The sequence below is a fragment of the Bos indicus genome, chromosome 6, assembly GCF_029378745.1.
Source record: "Bos indicus isolate NIAB-ARS_2022 breed Sahiwal x Tharparkar chromosome 6, NIAB-ARS_B.indTharparkar_mat_pri_1.0, whole genome shotgun sequence".
NCBI lineage: Eukaryota > Metazoa > Chordata > Mammalia > Artiodactyla > Bovidae > Bos > Bos indicus.
The window spans coordinates 91060067-91072771 of NC_091765.1; the positions used below are offsets into that span (position 1 = coordinate 91060067).

General features: G+C 43.0%; 1 pseudogene; it reads left to right on the forward strand.

Moving 5' to 3' along the window:
• The first annotated feature begins 3492 nt into the window (after positions 1-3492).
• LOC139183498 (fatty acid-binding protein, heart pseudogene) lies at positions 3493-4955 on the forward strand (annotated as a pseudogene).
• Positions 4956-12705: the final 7750 nt, after the last annotated feature.

Here is a 12705-nt window from a genome sequence, read left to right on the forward strand (position 1 = left end):
GGTTTATTGACTTAGGGGGATCATTTTCAAGTACTAATATGTCAAAATGAACTAGTTTACAGGTGTTCCTCTCAGCACATAGATGGGATTGTCTGCTTCTGCAGCAATGGCAGTCTGTTGGGAACATGTGACTGTTTTAATGCATCTTTTATACATGCTTTAATACATCTTTTGCTTTGTGGCAGAAATAGCCTATGCAAGTCTAAAGTTCTAATTATACTAAAAAGGCTTAACCTGAATCAAATCATCCAGTGCCAGGACTCGGCATATTGCATACTGAGTGCATATTGCATATTGCATATTGAGTGCAGCACTTCCCACAGCCTCATCTTTCAGGATCTGGAATAGCTCAACTAGAATTCTATCACTGCCGGGAGCCAGCGTGAGGAACTCCGCCCATGGCAAAGGTCATGAGGAAGGAGGCTCGGCATACGCAAAGGCGGGATCGAGCCTCAGGAGTCCCCCTGGAAATTCTCGAGCATCTACCCCCAAAACCAGAGTCTGCCTACTTTCTGCTTTGTGCTTTCACCTACACCTCTGACTTTACGGGGGGCTGTCCCCCACTCTCTCTCTCTGAAAAAAGAGTTAGCTTACAGCTCCAGTTAATAATTCCTGGGTGTGACAGTGTTTCAACCTGCAAACTCCTTTGGAAATCCTCTAGCCTGCCTGAATAGGTTTTTCTGGCCACATGTGATTGTTCAGAGCCTCCCAACTGTGAGAGGCGGGAGATGTTCTAAACTGTCTAAACACAGATTCCTTTGAGTAGTTAAAAGATGGATTAGAAATTGTATTGGTGAAGGGTTTTTCACTTGTTGGGCCAATGTTTGCTGCTAAGTCTCCATATCCCTTACCTGCTGTGTCCCTGGCAGTGTATTGATTAATATGATTGGTGTAAGTAGTAGTTTTAATGTTTGTAACCTTGGACCCTTGAGTTAATTCTTTTTCTTGTTGTAGCCCACCACACCTTTGCCCTATAGGAATGCAACTTTAATGCTTTTGGAGGGTGGCACCTGACTAGTCACCTTTAGAGAAAAATAAGTTTTCTGAAGAAAGGGTCTTAAAATGTTAACAGGCCTCTGGGCCAGAAGATGATGCAAATCACCTAAACTTTTGCATATGATAAGTTTGCAGGAAGAAAGCCTGGCTTACTGCATGACTCTACCTCTTCCCCCATTATCCTCTATGCATAACTTAAGGTATAAAAACTACTTTGGAAAATAAAGTGCGGGCCTTGTTCACCGAAACTTGGTCTCCCCATATTGTTCTCTCTCTCACCTTCTCGCTGAATTATTCAGCCTCTTTTCTCCACTGAATTTCCTCACTGAGCTATCCTTATTTCAGTCTCTTTTCTCCACTGAATTTCCTCACTGAGCTATCCTTATTCTATCACTCTTTATATCCTTAATTAACGTTTAATTAAGCAGTTGTTTCCTGATCCTCACCGACGCCGTCCCCGCTTCGAATTCCCTGGATCCACCGGGGCTGGACCCCGGCAATCCAGCAAACCCAAATTTACAAAACAACTGCTCTGTAATTTCCAAAATATGTGGATGTCAGGGTAGACAAAGTGTAAAGACGATTAAAGAGACGTGACAGCTAAATGTAACATGGCCTGGAGCTGGGACGGAAAGGGAGATATTGCCATAAAGGGTATTACTGGAACAACTGGAAAATTTTTATGTGAACCATGTTTTAAGTAGTAGCCGTATATCAATGTTAAATTTTCTGAGCTTGATAATTATGTAAGAAAAGATCCTTAGATAAAAATCTGAAGGTAAAGGAATATGTTTTATGCAACTGTCTTAAATTATTTGGGGGAAAAAATGTGTGTGTGTGTGTGTGTGTGAGAAGGAAGGTGGGGAAGGGAGATAGGGGGAGAAAAGGGGAACATGGAGGGAGGCTGGGAGGGAGAGTGAAAAAAAATCATGGGGAAATGTTTTTATAATTGATATATTTGGAGGAAAGGCATATGGCAGTTCTTTATATCATTCTTGCAACTCTTCTGTAGCTTGAAATTATTTCAAAATGAAATTAAAAAGACATTATTAAAAACAACACAGGACCTAGCAATAGGGGTTTAGTTGTCGGGGAGGAACTGGCCTGTTTAAGGTCTCAGGAAACATGAGGGAGATGACAGTTGAGACTGGGGAGCGGGTACAAAAAGAAGGAAGATTAAAAAGAAGATCTTGGGGGAAATATCCTGCATTCAGTGCAATGACTGCACTGAAAGTGGTCACAGTCATTTGGGGAGGACAGTGCCCTGCAGGCTAGGCTGTCCCTGCTACCCCTCCTCCCCCCAAGAAGGCGCACTTGACTTGTGGGAGGGGCTACGCCTACGTGGACTTTAAAAGTACCTAAGATTCTGGTGTACACTCAAGATGAGATGTAACTCATATTTTTGTTCACTGAGATATTTTGTGATTAAAAACTCTGAGCAAAGTGGAAATGCAGTAATTTTAAAGGAATTTTATGTTGAGTTCTGCCAAGTGAACACATCTTTTGGTTTTATTGTGTTTGTGGTCAGTATGAAGAAAACAAAACCTCTGCTTACTGTATCTTTTCATAGTCATTGTAACAAGAAGCAAACAGTCTTTTGTGGTCACTGTAAAATGACTATAATGTTTGGTAGCAAACAGAATCCATGTACTCTTACTAAGGTTAGATAATTTGTTGTATCTTCAGTCCAAGGTTTCTTTATGCTTTTTAAATAATCCAGTAGTAGAGTAGAATCTATTAGCTAAAATCAGTTTGGGAATTAAGAGCAAAACCTGGGGTGGGAGAGAAAAGGGTGGACTTTTACAAGATACAATCAGTAAAAATTCAGGGAAAGATCTGAAAACCCTGTATGATAATTCATACTTGTTCCTGAACTGTGCCCTGAGTTGGTAATGTGGGCCTTCCCTGGTGGTTCAGACGGTAAAGCATCCGTCTATCAATTCGGGAGACCTGGGTTTGATCCCTGGGTCAGGAAGATTCCCTGGAGAAGGAAATGGCAACCCACTCTAGTACTCTTGCCTAGAAAATCCCATGGACAGAGGAGCCTGGTACAGGCTACTGTCCATGGGGTTGCAAAGAGTCGGACACGGTGGAGTTGGTAATACCAGTAGCTTTTTATCATATCCCTCTTGTCCTTAAATTTTATTTAAAAAAAATTTATATCCCAACACTTTCTGCCCTTGGAATTTTTCTGTCTTCTGAGTTTTTGTTTTTGTTTTTTTTTAATGTTTAAAAATATGTCAGCATGATGTCCAATTTTTAACTAGTGACTTGGGCAAGAGGAGAAGGGGACGACAGAGGATGAGATGGCTGGATGGCATCACTGACTCAATGCACGTGAGTCTCAGTGAACTCCGGGAGTTGGTGATGGACAGGAAGGCCTTGCATGCTGCGATTCATGGGGCTGCAAAGAGTTGGACACGACTGAGCAACTGATCTGGTCTGATCTGGGCATGATACAATTACTAGAATTTAAAGAGTGGTAGTCACGCCCATATGGGGAAAGATGTTTGGGTGTGTTCTTTTGAAACTGAAACTGTAAAAGTAGGTGCTTAAAAGATCTTGTTTGCTGCTCTGTATGGTAAAAACTAATTCTGTTGTATCATGTACATAGTTACTCATCACAGATGAGTAAATTCACAGAAAATTAACCATGTATTTATTCTTGCCTTGAAGCTAAGTTAAACGTAAAATTCTATTCCTACAGCCCACAGTATGACCGACCTTGTAGTGATTCATATGTTGATTATAAGAGTTATGGGGCATCTAGACTGGTTCAGCTGAAACTCATGTTCACTGGTATCTGGGGAAGACAGTTTTTAATTGGGTAAGGAGAGGGAATTCAGTTGGAGGTTGGGGTCTCAAAGGGAGAAATAAAAGATATAAGATGGCATGTCCTTCTACAACCACCACCTGGATTGAACTGGAGCTGGGTGATGAGCACCAGATGATGATCAAAATGTCTTTTTTTTTTTTTTGGTTACTCAGCGTGGCATGTGGGATCTTGGTTCCCCAACCAGGGATCAAACCTGTGCCTGGATGCCAGGGAAGGGCCCCTGCCAATGTCTTTAAAAGAAACTTTAAGGTCTTCCTTGGTGATGCAGTGGCAAAGAATCCTCCTGCCAATGCAGGAGACGATGGGGCTCCGACCCCTGGTCCAGGAAGATCCCACATGTTGTAGAGTAACTAAGCCCCTGTGCTCCAGAGCCCAGGACACAATTACTGAGCCCACATGCTACAACTACTGAAGTCTGTGAGCAGAGAGCCCATGCTCCCCAACAAGAGAAGCCACGGCAATGAGAAGCCCTCACACCACAGCTAGACAGCAGCCCCTGCTGGCTACAACTAGTGGAAAGTCTGTGCAGCAACAAAGACCCAGCGTAGCCAAAAGTAAATTTTTAAATAATTTTTTTAAAAAAAGAAACAGGGTCCCAGAATCCTTGCACACATTCTCTGTCTTCTCTTTCCCAGCCTAGCCCAGCCTCACCACAGTGGACACCTTCATGGGTACCTGGAAGTTAGTGGATAGCAGGAATTTCGATGACTACATGAAGTCTCTTGGTGTGGGTTTTGCTACCAAACAGGCGGCCAATATTACCAAGCCTATCACAGTCATCGAAGTGAATGTGGACACAATCACCATAAAAACACAAAGCGTCTTCCAGAATAGGGAGGTTAGCTTCGAGCTGGGAGTGAATTTCAATGAGACAACAGCAGATGACAGGAAAGTCAAGTCCATCGTGATGCTGGATGGAGGCAAATTTGTCCACGTGCAGAATTGGAATGGACAAGAGACAACACTTGTACGGGAAATAGTTGATGAGAAACTCATCCTGCCGCTCACCCACTGCAGTGCGGTTTGCAATCGTACTTACAAGGAAGAGGCATGACCTGTCCACTCCTTTACTGACTGCTCTTCTGCCAGTTGGCTACTCATGGACTCGGCACCAGATTGCCTCATTTTTCTCCCCTAGCATTTTATATAAATCTACCTTGATTGCGGAAATTTTCCTGGTGTCAGGTGGCATCAGCCTAAATCCAGTTCCAATCTCATTGTGTATGTTTGGTTTTTTAACTGCATCCAAAGGGTGCTGCTCTGAGGTCAATAACGCAGAGCCAAGGCCAAAAAAAAAAAAAAAAGAAAGAAAGAAGCCTTTAGGAGCCTCTGAAAAGAGCAGAGCTGCTTTGGGATCAATGTGACAAAGTATCACACGGTTTTAGGAAGGGGGCCCTTCTATCCAGAACTTCTTCTCTGCACAGAACTTACTCCTTCTCTGGAAAATAAAAGCAACTACTTTAGGGAAGTCAGAAGGCGGCAGCACTCTCATACATGGTTTCATCACGGGTGGGGGGTGTGTTCTGGGGATTTGTGGGCAGCAGGTGTCAGCAAGGGACATTCAAACCAGGAAGGAAGTTTGGGTCTGAGTGATTGGGCTGTGGCACATTCCAACACTGGGATTAGCTAAATTACTGATTTAAAATGAAAAACTAAGAGCCAACTTCTTTTGTAAATGTTACCTTATGGCATTTCAAAAATTATTTGAAGAAGTGTACTAGCTTGCTTGCGTTGCCTTTATAAAGGCTGGGTGGCTTAAATAATAGAGACTTATTTTCTCTGAGTTCTAGAGGCTGATGGTCCAGGATCAAGGCGTCAGCAGGATGGGTTCGCTCAAAGGACTCTCTCCTTGGTTTGCAGATGGTCACACACTAGCTGCCTTCTCACATGGCCTTTTCCCTGCGCCTGTGTGCCTCTGCTGTCTCTCTTGTGTATCCACATACTCTCTTAGTAAGGACATCAATCAAATTGGATTTGGACCCACCATAATGGCCTCATTTTAACTTCCATCACCTTTTTAAGGTACTGTCTCCAAATATATCACATTCTGAAATCCAGTGGACAAGGCTTCAACATAGGAATTTGAAGGGGATGAGTTCAGCCCATAACAGGAGATATCCAATTTTGATAGCAGTAATTACAAACTTTCAGGAGAGCTGCATAATCTAGAGAGAGCTGCTTCCAACTCTAAAGAAAACAAGGGTTACAATGCTTAGGTACTTTCTTAAAAATTGAAGTATAGTTGATGTACAATATTATATAAGTTACAGATGTATAATACAGTGATTCACAATTTTAAAGGTTATCGGTTCAGTTCAGTTCAGTCGCTCAGTCGTGTCCGACTCTTTGCGACCCCATGAATCGCAGCACGCCAGACCTCCCTGTCCATCACCAACTCCCGGAGTTCATCCAAACTCATGTCCATCGAGTCGGTGATGCCATCCAGCCATCTCATCCTCTGTCGTCCCCTTCTCCTCCTGCCCCCAATCCCTCCCAGCATCAGAGTCTTTTCCAATGAGTCAACTCTTCGCATGAGGTGGCCAAAGTATTAGAGTTTCAGCTTTAGCATCAGTCCTTCCAGATCTCCTTTAGAATGGATTGGTTGGATCTCCTTGCAGTCCAAGGGACTCTCAAGAGTCTTCTCCAACACCACAGTTCAAAAGCATCAATTCTTCAGTGCTGAGCTTTCTTCACAGTCCAACTCTCACATCCATACATGACCACTGGAAAAACCATAGCCTTGACTAGACAGACCTTTGTTGGCAAAGTAATGTCTCTGCTTTTCAATATGCTATCTAGGTTGGTCATAACTTTCCTTTCAAGAAGTAAGCGTCTTTTAATTTCATGGCTGCAATCACCATCTGAAGTGATTTTGGAGCCCCCAAAAAATAAAGTCTGACACTGTTTCCACTGTTTCCCCATCTAATTCCCATGAAGTGATCAGTTATACTCCATAGTTATAAAATATTGGCTAGGACTTCCTTGGTGGTTCAGTGGTTAAAAATCTGCTTGCTGGGACTTCCCTGGTGGTCCAGTGGTTAAGAATCCACCCTGCAATTTAGGGGACACAAGGTCAATCCCTGGTCAGGGAACTAAGATCCCACATGCCATGGAGCAAAGATCCTGCATGATGCAATGAAGATCCTGCGTGCCGCAACTGACACCCTATGCAGCCATAATTTAAAAAAAAAAAAAAAAAAGAATCTGCTTGGTGCTAAAGGGCACACGAGTTTGATCCCTGCTCCAGGAAGATTCCACATACTGCAGAGCAACTAAGCCCATGAGCCACAACTACTGAGTCTGAGCACCCTAGAGCCCAGGCTCTGCAACAAGCAAAGCCCCTCTCACCACAGCTAGAGAAAGCGGGCATGCAGTAACAAAGACCCAGAGCAGCCAAAAAATAAATAAATACATTAAAAAAAAAATTGGTTCTATTCCCCATGTTGTACAATGTATCCTTGTAGCTTATTTTATACCTAATAGCTTGTAGCTCCTACTCCCTATGCCTATATTACCTTTCCTCCCTTCCCTCTCCCCACTGGTAACCATTAGTTTATTCTCTATATCTGTGAATCTTTTTGTTATAGTCACTGGTTTGTTGTCTTTTTAAAATTCTACATGTTAGTGAAATTCCACATGTTAGTGATATAATATTGGAGAAGGAAATGGCAACCCACTCCAGTATTCTTGCCTGGAGAATCCCAGGGATGGGGGAGCCTGGTGGGCTGCTGTCTATGGGGTCGCACAGAGTCAGACACGACTGAAGCGACTTAGTAGTAGTAGTAGTAGTGATATAATACAGTAGTTTTCTTTCTCTGTTTGACTTACTTCACTTCACATAATGCCCTCCAAGTTCAACAGTGTTGCTACAAATGGTAAAATTTCATTCTTTTTTGAGGGGCTGAATATATATGTACTGGGGGCTTCCCAGCTGGTGCTAGTGGTAAAGAACTCCTCTGCCAATGCAGGTGGACTTAGATGCAGGTTCAACCCCTGGGTCGGGAAGATCCCCTGGAGGAGGCACAGCAATGCACTCCAGTATTCCTGCCTGGAGAATCCATGGACAGAGGAGCCTGGTGGGCTACAGTCCACAGGGTCGCAAAGAGTCAGACATGAGGAAGCGACCTAGCACGTACATATGTACCACATCTTCTTTATTCTTCATCTGTTGATGGACACTTAGGCTGCTTTCATATTTTGGCAACTGTAAATAATGCTGCTGTGAACATTAAGGCGCATGTATTTTTTTCATGTTTTTGGTTTGCTTTTTCTCCCCAGATACATACCCAAGAGTGGAATTGCCAGTGTATGGTAGTTCTATTTTTAGATTTTTGAGAAACCTCCATACTGTTTTCTGTAGCAGCTGCACCAATTTACATTTCCAACAGCAGTTTACAAGGGCTCCCTTTTCTCCACATCCTTACCAGTGCCAGTGCAGACTAATCCTCCAATTTTCATTCATTGTGAGCATCAGCTTACATTTGGCTACTTGTAAATCACACTTGGAAACTGTATTTCCAATTCATTCCAAAGATGTTCAGCACTCTTTTGGGATTAGCATTCTTCGAAGTGGGCTGATCCGCCTCCTGCCACTCTGCCTTTACCCTTCTGCTCACCTTTCATCATTGTGAGGCAAATTTACTTTCATAATTTTCCAAATTCTTTTCTTTTACTCAGGCTTCTCAGTGAAATCCACAGCTCCTCCTCCCCACAGGAATGCTCCCACCAGCAGAGCTCTCCTCCAGCCCCTGCTTCTGCCTCACTGACCTCTGAATCACCAGCAACTTGCTGACCTTAGGGGAGAACCTGATCCAATCAGAGACAAAGTCCACATACCTTGGGTCTCTTCGGCTCCCTCTATGCTTCTTAGAGCCCCTCGTGCTCAGATGCTAAGTCGTGTCCGACTCTTTGCGACCCCATGGACTGAAGCACACCAGGCTTCCTGTCCTCCACTATCTCCTGGAGTTTGCTCAGGTTCATGTCCATTTAGTCAGTGATGCTATCTACTTGTCTCATTCTCTGCTGCCGTCTTCTCTGTTTGCCAAATCAAATAGATTAAGCAATCCTCAACACTGGGCCCTTAAAAATGGGGAAAGAAGACCATTTATGGCATGGACAAAAGGGTAGATAATACCCCTCAAGTGAAACTCATCACAGGTTTTAGCACTTTTCCCCTTAGGACGAAAATCGCTTACAGTGAACGGGGTTTTACTGCCACCTCCTGGATCATGCTTGGCAGCACTGGGCAGCCATGGGCGGAGCCAAAGGAGTAGGGGTCACCATAGCGAAGTGGATGTAATGTCAACTACAAAAACTCCCGAGCTCAGAACTTTCATAACTCTCCTTAAATAACTTCCAGCCATCCAGGCAGCACTGACTTCTTCATTCCTCTACCCTAAAAGGGAAAAATGCCTCTCTCTCATTAACTTATTTTCTCCCAAGACTCAACAGAAGAAAGGGGATCTGAGATCTGACCACCTTACCTGGGATGACAAGTATAATTAAACATAGGCAGAACACATGATGACATAAATCAAAGCAAGATCCTCTATGACCCACCTCCTAGAGTAACAGAAATAAAAACAAAAGTAAACAAGTGGGACCTGATTAAACTTAAAAGCTTTTGCACGATAAGCAACCATAAGCAAGGAAACTATAAGCAAGGTGACAACCCTCAGAATGGGAGAAAATAAGAGCAAATGAAACAACTGACAAAGGATTAACTTCCAAAATATACAAGCAGCTCATACAACTCAATACCAGAAAAACAAACAACCCAATCAAAAAGTGGGGGAAAGACCTAAACAGACATTTCTCCAAAGAAGACATACAGATGGCTAAAAACACATGAAAAGATGCTCAACATCACTCATTATTAGAGAAATGCAAGTCAAAACCACAATGAGATATCACCTCACACTGGTCAGAATCGCCATCATCAAAAAGTCTACAAACAACAAATGCTGGAGAGGGTGTGGAGAGAAGGGAATGCTCTTGCACCGTTGGTGGGAATGTAAATTGATACAACCACTATGGAAGATGGTATGGAGATTCCTTAAAAACTAGGAATAAAAACACCATATGACCCAGCAATCCCACTTCTAGGCATAGAAGGAAACCTGAAGAAACCAGGGCTGAAAGACACATGTATCCCATTGTTCATTGCAACACTATGTACAACAGCTAGAACATGGAAGCAACCTAGATGCCCATCGACAGATGAATGGATAAAGAAGTTGTGGTACATATACACAATGGAGTATTACTCAGCCATAAAGATAAATGCATTTGAGTCAGTTCTGATGAGGTGGATGAACCTAGAACCTATTATACAGAGTGAAGTGAGTCAGAGAGAGAAAGATACATATCATATTCTAACATACATATACAGAATCTAGAAAAATGGTTCTGAAGAATTTATTTACAGGGCAGAAATGGAGAAACAGACATAGAGAATAGACTTAGGAACATGGGAGAGGGGAGGAGAGGGTGAAATGTATGGAAAGAGTAACATGGAAACTTACATTACCATATGTAAAATAGATAGCCAACAGGAATTTGCTATATGGCTCAGGAAACTCAAACAGGGGCTCTTTATCAACCTAGAGGGGTAAGATGGGGAGGGAGGTGGGAGGAAGTTTCAAAAGGGAAGGGATATATGTATACCAATGACTGATTCATGTTGAGGTTTGACAGAAAACAACAAAATTCTGTAAATCAATTATCCTTCAATAAAAAAATTAATTAAAAAAATACATTCTCCAGGCTGCATTGTATTTCCCAGTTTAAAATAATTTTTGATCTACAATATACTTTGTACCAAACTATGTTATCTGAATCTGGTGTTTGCCTTTGTTTTCAGGAGGTGGGAAACATACCTACAAAGGAAAATCTCCAATAGTAGAGCTGAAATCTGCTTCAGTTTTTCTTAAGACCTTTAATATCTTTCATTAACTAAAGCATAGTAACTTCAATACTTTGGCCACGTGATGCGAAGAGCTGACTCATTTGAAAAGACCCTGATTCTGGGAAAGATTGAAGGCAGGAGGAGAAGGGGACAACAGAGTATGAGATGGTTGGATGGCATCATCAACTAAATGGTCATGAGTTTGAGTAGACCCCGGGAGCTGGTGATGGACAGGGAGGCCTGGCGTGCTGTGGTCCTTGGGGTCACGAAGAGTCGGACACGACTGAGCGACTGAACTGAACTGAACTTTCACCCAGTTTGGTCCCCATGGTAAATTTTTCTAAGATTTACTCATTTATTTTTATTTTTGTCTGTGCTGGGTATTCGTATAGAGTGAGGGCTTTCTCTAGTTGCAGCGAGTAGGGGCTACTCTTCACTGTGAAGCATGGGCTTCTCATTGTAGTGGCTTGTCTTCTTGCGGAGCACAAGCTCTGGGCACATGGGCTCTAGAGCACAGGCTCAGTAGTTGTGGTGCATGGGCTTAGCTGCTCCAATGCATGTGGGATCTTCCCAGTTCAGTCCAGTCCAGTCATTCAGTCATGTCCAACTCTTTGCGACCCCATGGACTGCAGCACGCCAGGCCTCGTGTCCATCACCAATTCCCGGAGCTTACCCAAACTCATGCCCATTGACTTGGTGATGCCATCCAACCATCTCATCTTCTGTCATCCCCTTCTCCTGCCTTCAATCTTTCCCAGCATCAGGGTCTTTTCGAATGAGTCAGTTCTTCGCACGATGTGGCCAAACTATTGGAGTTTCAGCTTCAACATCAGTCCTTCCAATGAACACTCAGGACTGATCTCCTTTAGGATGGACTGGTTGGATCTCCTTGCAGTCCAAGGGACTCTGAAAAGTCTTCTCCAACACCACAGTTCAAAAGCATCAATTTTTTGGTGCTCAGCTTTCCTTATAATCCAACTCTCACATCCATACATGACTATTGGAAAAACCATAGCTTTGACTAGACGGATCTTTGTTGGCAAAGTAATGTCTCTGCTTTTTAATACACTGTCTAGGTTGGTCATAACTTTCCTTCCAAGGAGTAAGGATCTTTTAGTTTCATGACTGCAGTCACCATCTGCGGTGATTTTGGAGCCCAAGAAAACAAAGTCAGCCACTGTTTCCACTGTTTCCCCATCTATTCGCCATGAAGTGATGCAATTGGATGCCATGATCTTCGTTTTCTGAATGTTGAGCTTTAAGCCAACTTTTTCACTCTCCTCTTTCACTTTCATCAAGAGGCTTTTCAGTTCTTCTTCACTTTCTGACATAACGGTGGTGTCATCTGCATATCTGAGGTTAGTGATATTTCTCCCAGCAATCTTGATTCCAGCTTGTGCTTCCTCCAGCCCAGCGTTTCTCATGATGTACTTTGAATATAAGTTGAATAAGCAGGGTGACAATATACAGCCTTGACGGACTCCTTTCCCGATTTGGAACTGTTGTTCCATGTCTGGTTCTAACTGTTGCTTCCTGACCTGCATACAGATTTCTCAAGAGGCAGGTCAGGCGGTCTGGTATTCCCATCTCTTTCAGAATTTTCCAGTTTGTTGTTATCCACACAGTCAAAGGCTTTGGCATAGTCAATAAAGCAGAAATAGATGTTTTTCTGGAACTCTCTTGCTTTTTCAATGATCCAGCAGATGTTGGCAATTTGATCTCTGGTTCCTCTGCCTTTTCTAAATCCAGCTTGAACATCTGGAAGTTCATGGTTCACATATTGTTGAAGCCTGGCTTGGAGAATTTTCAGGATTACTTTACTAGAGTGTGAGATGAGTGCAGTTGTGTGGTAGTTTGAGCATTCTGCCTTTCTTTGGGATTGGAATGAAAACTGACCTTTTCCAGTCCTGTGGCCACTGCTGAGTTTTCCAAATTTGCCAGCATATTGAGTGCAGCACTTTCACAG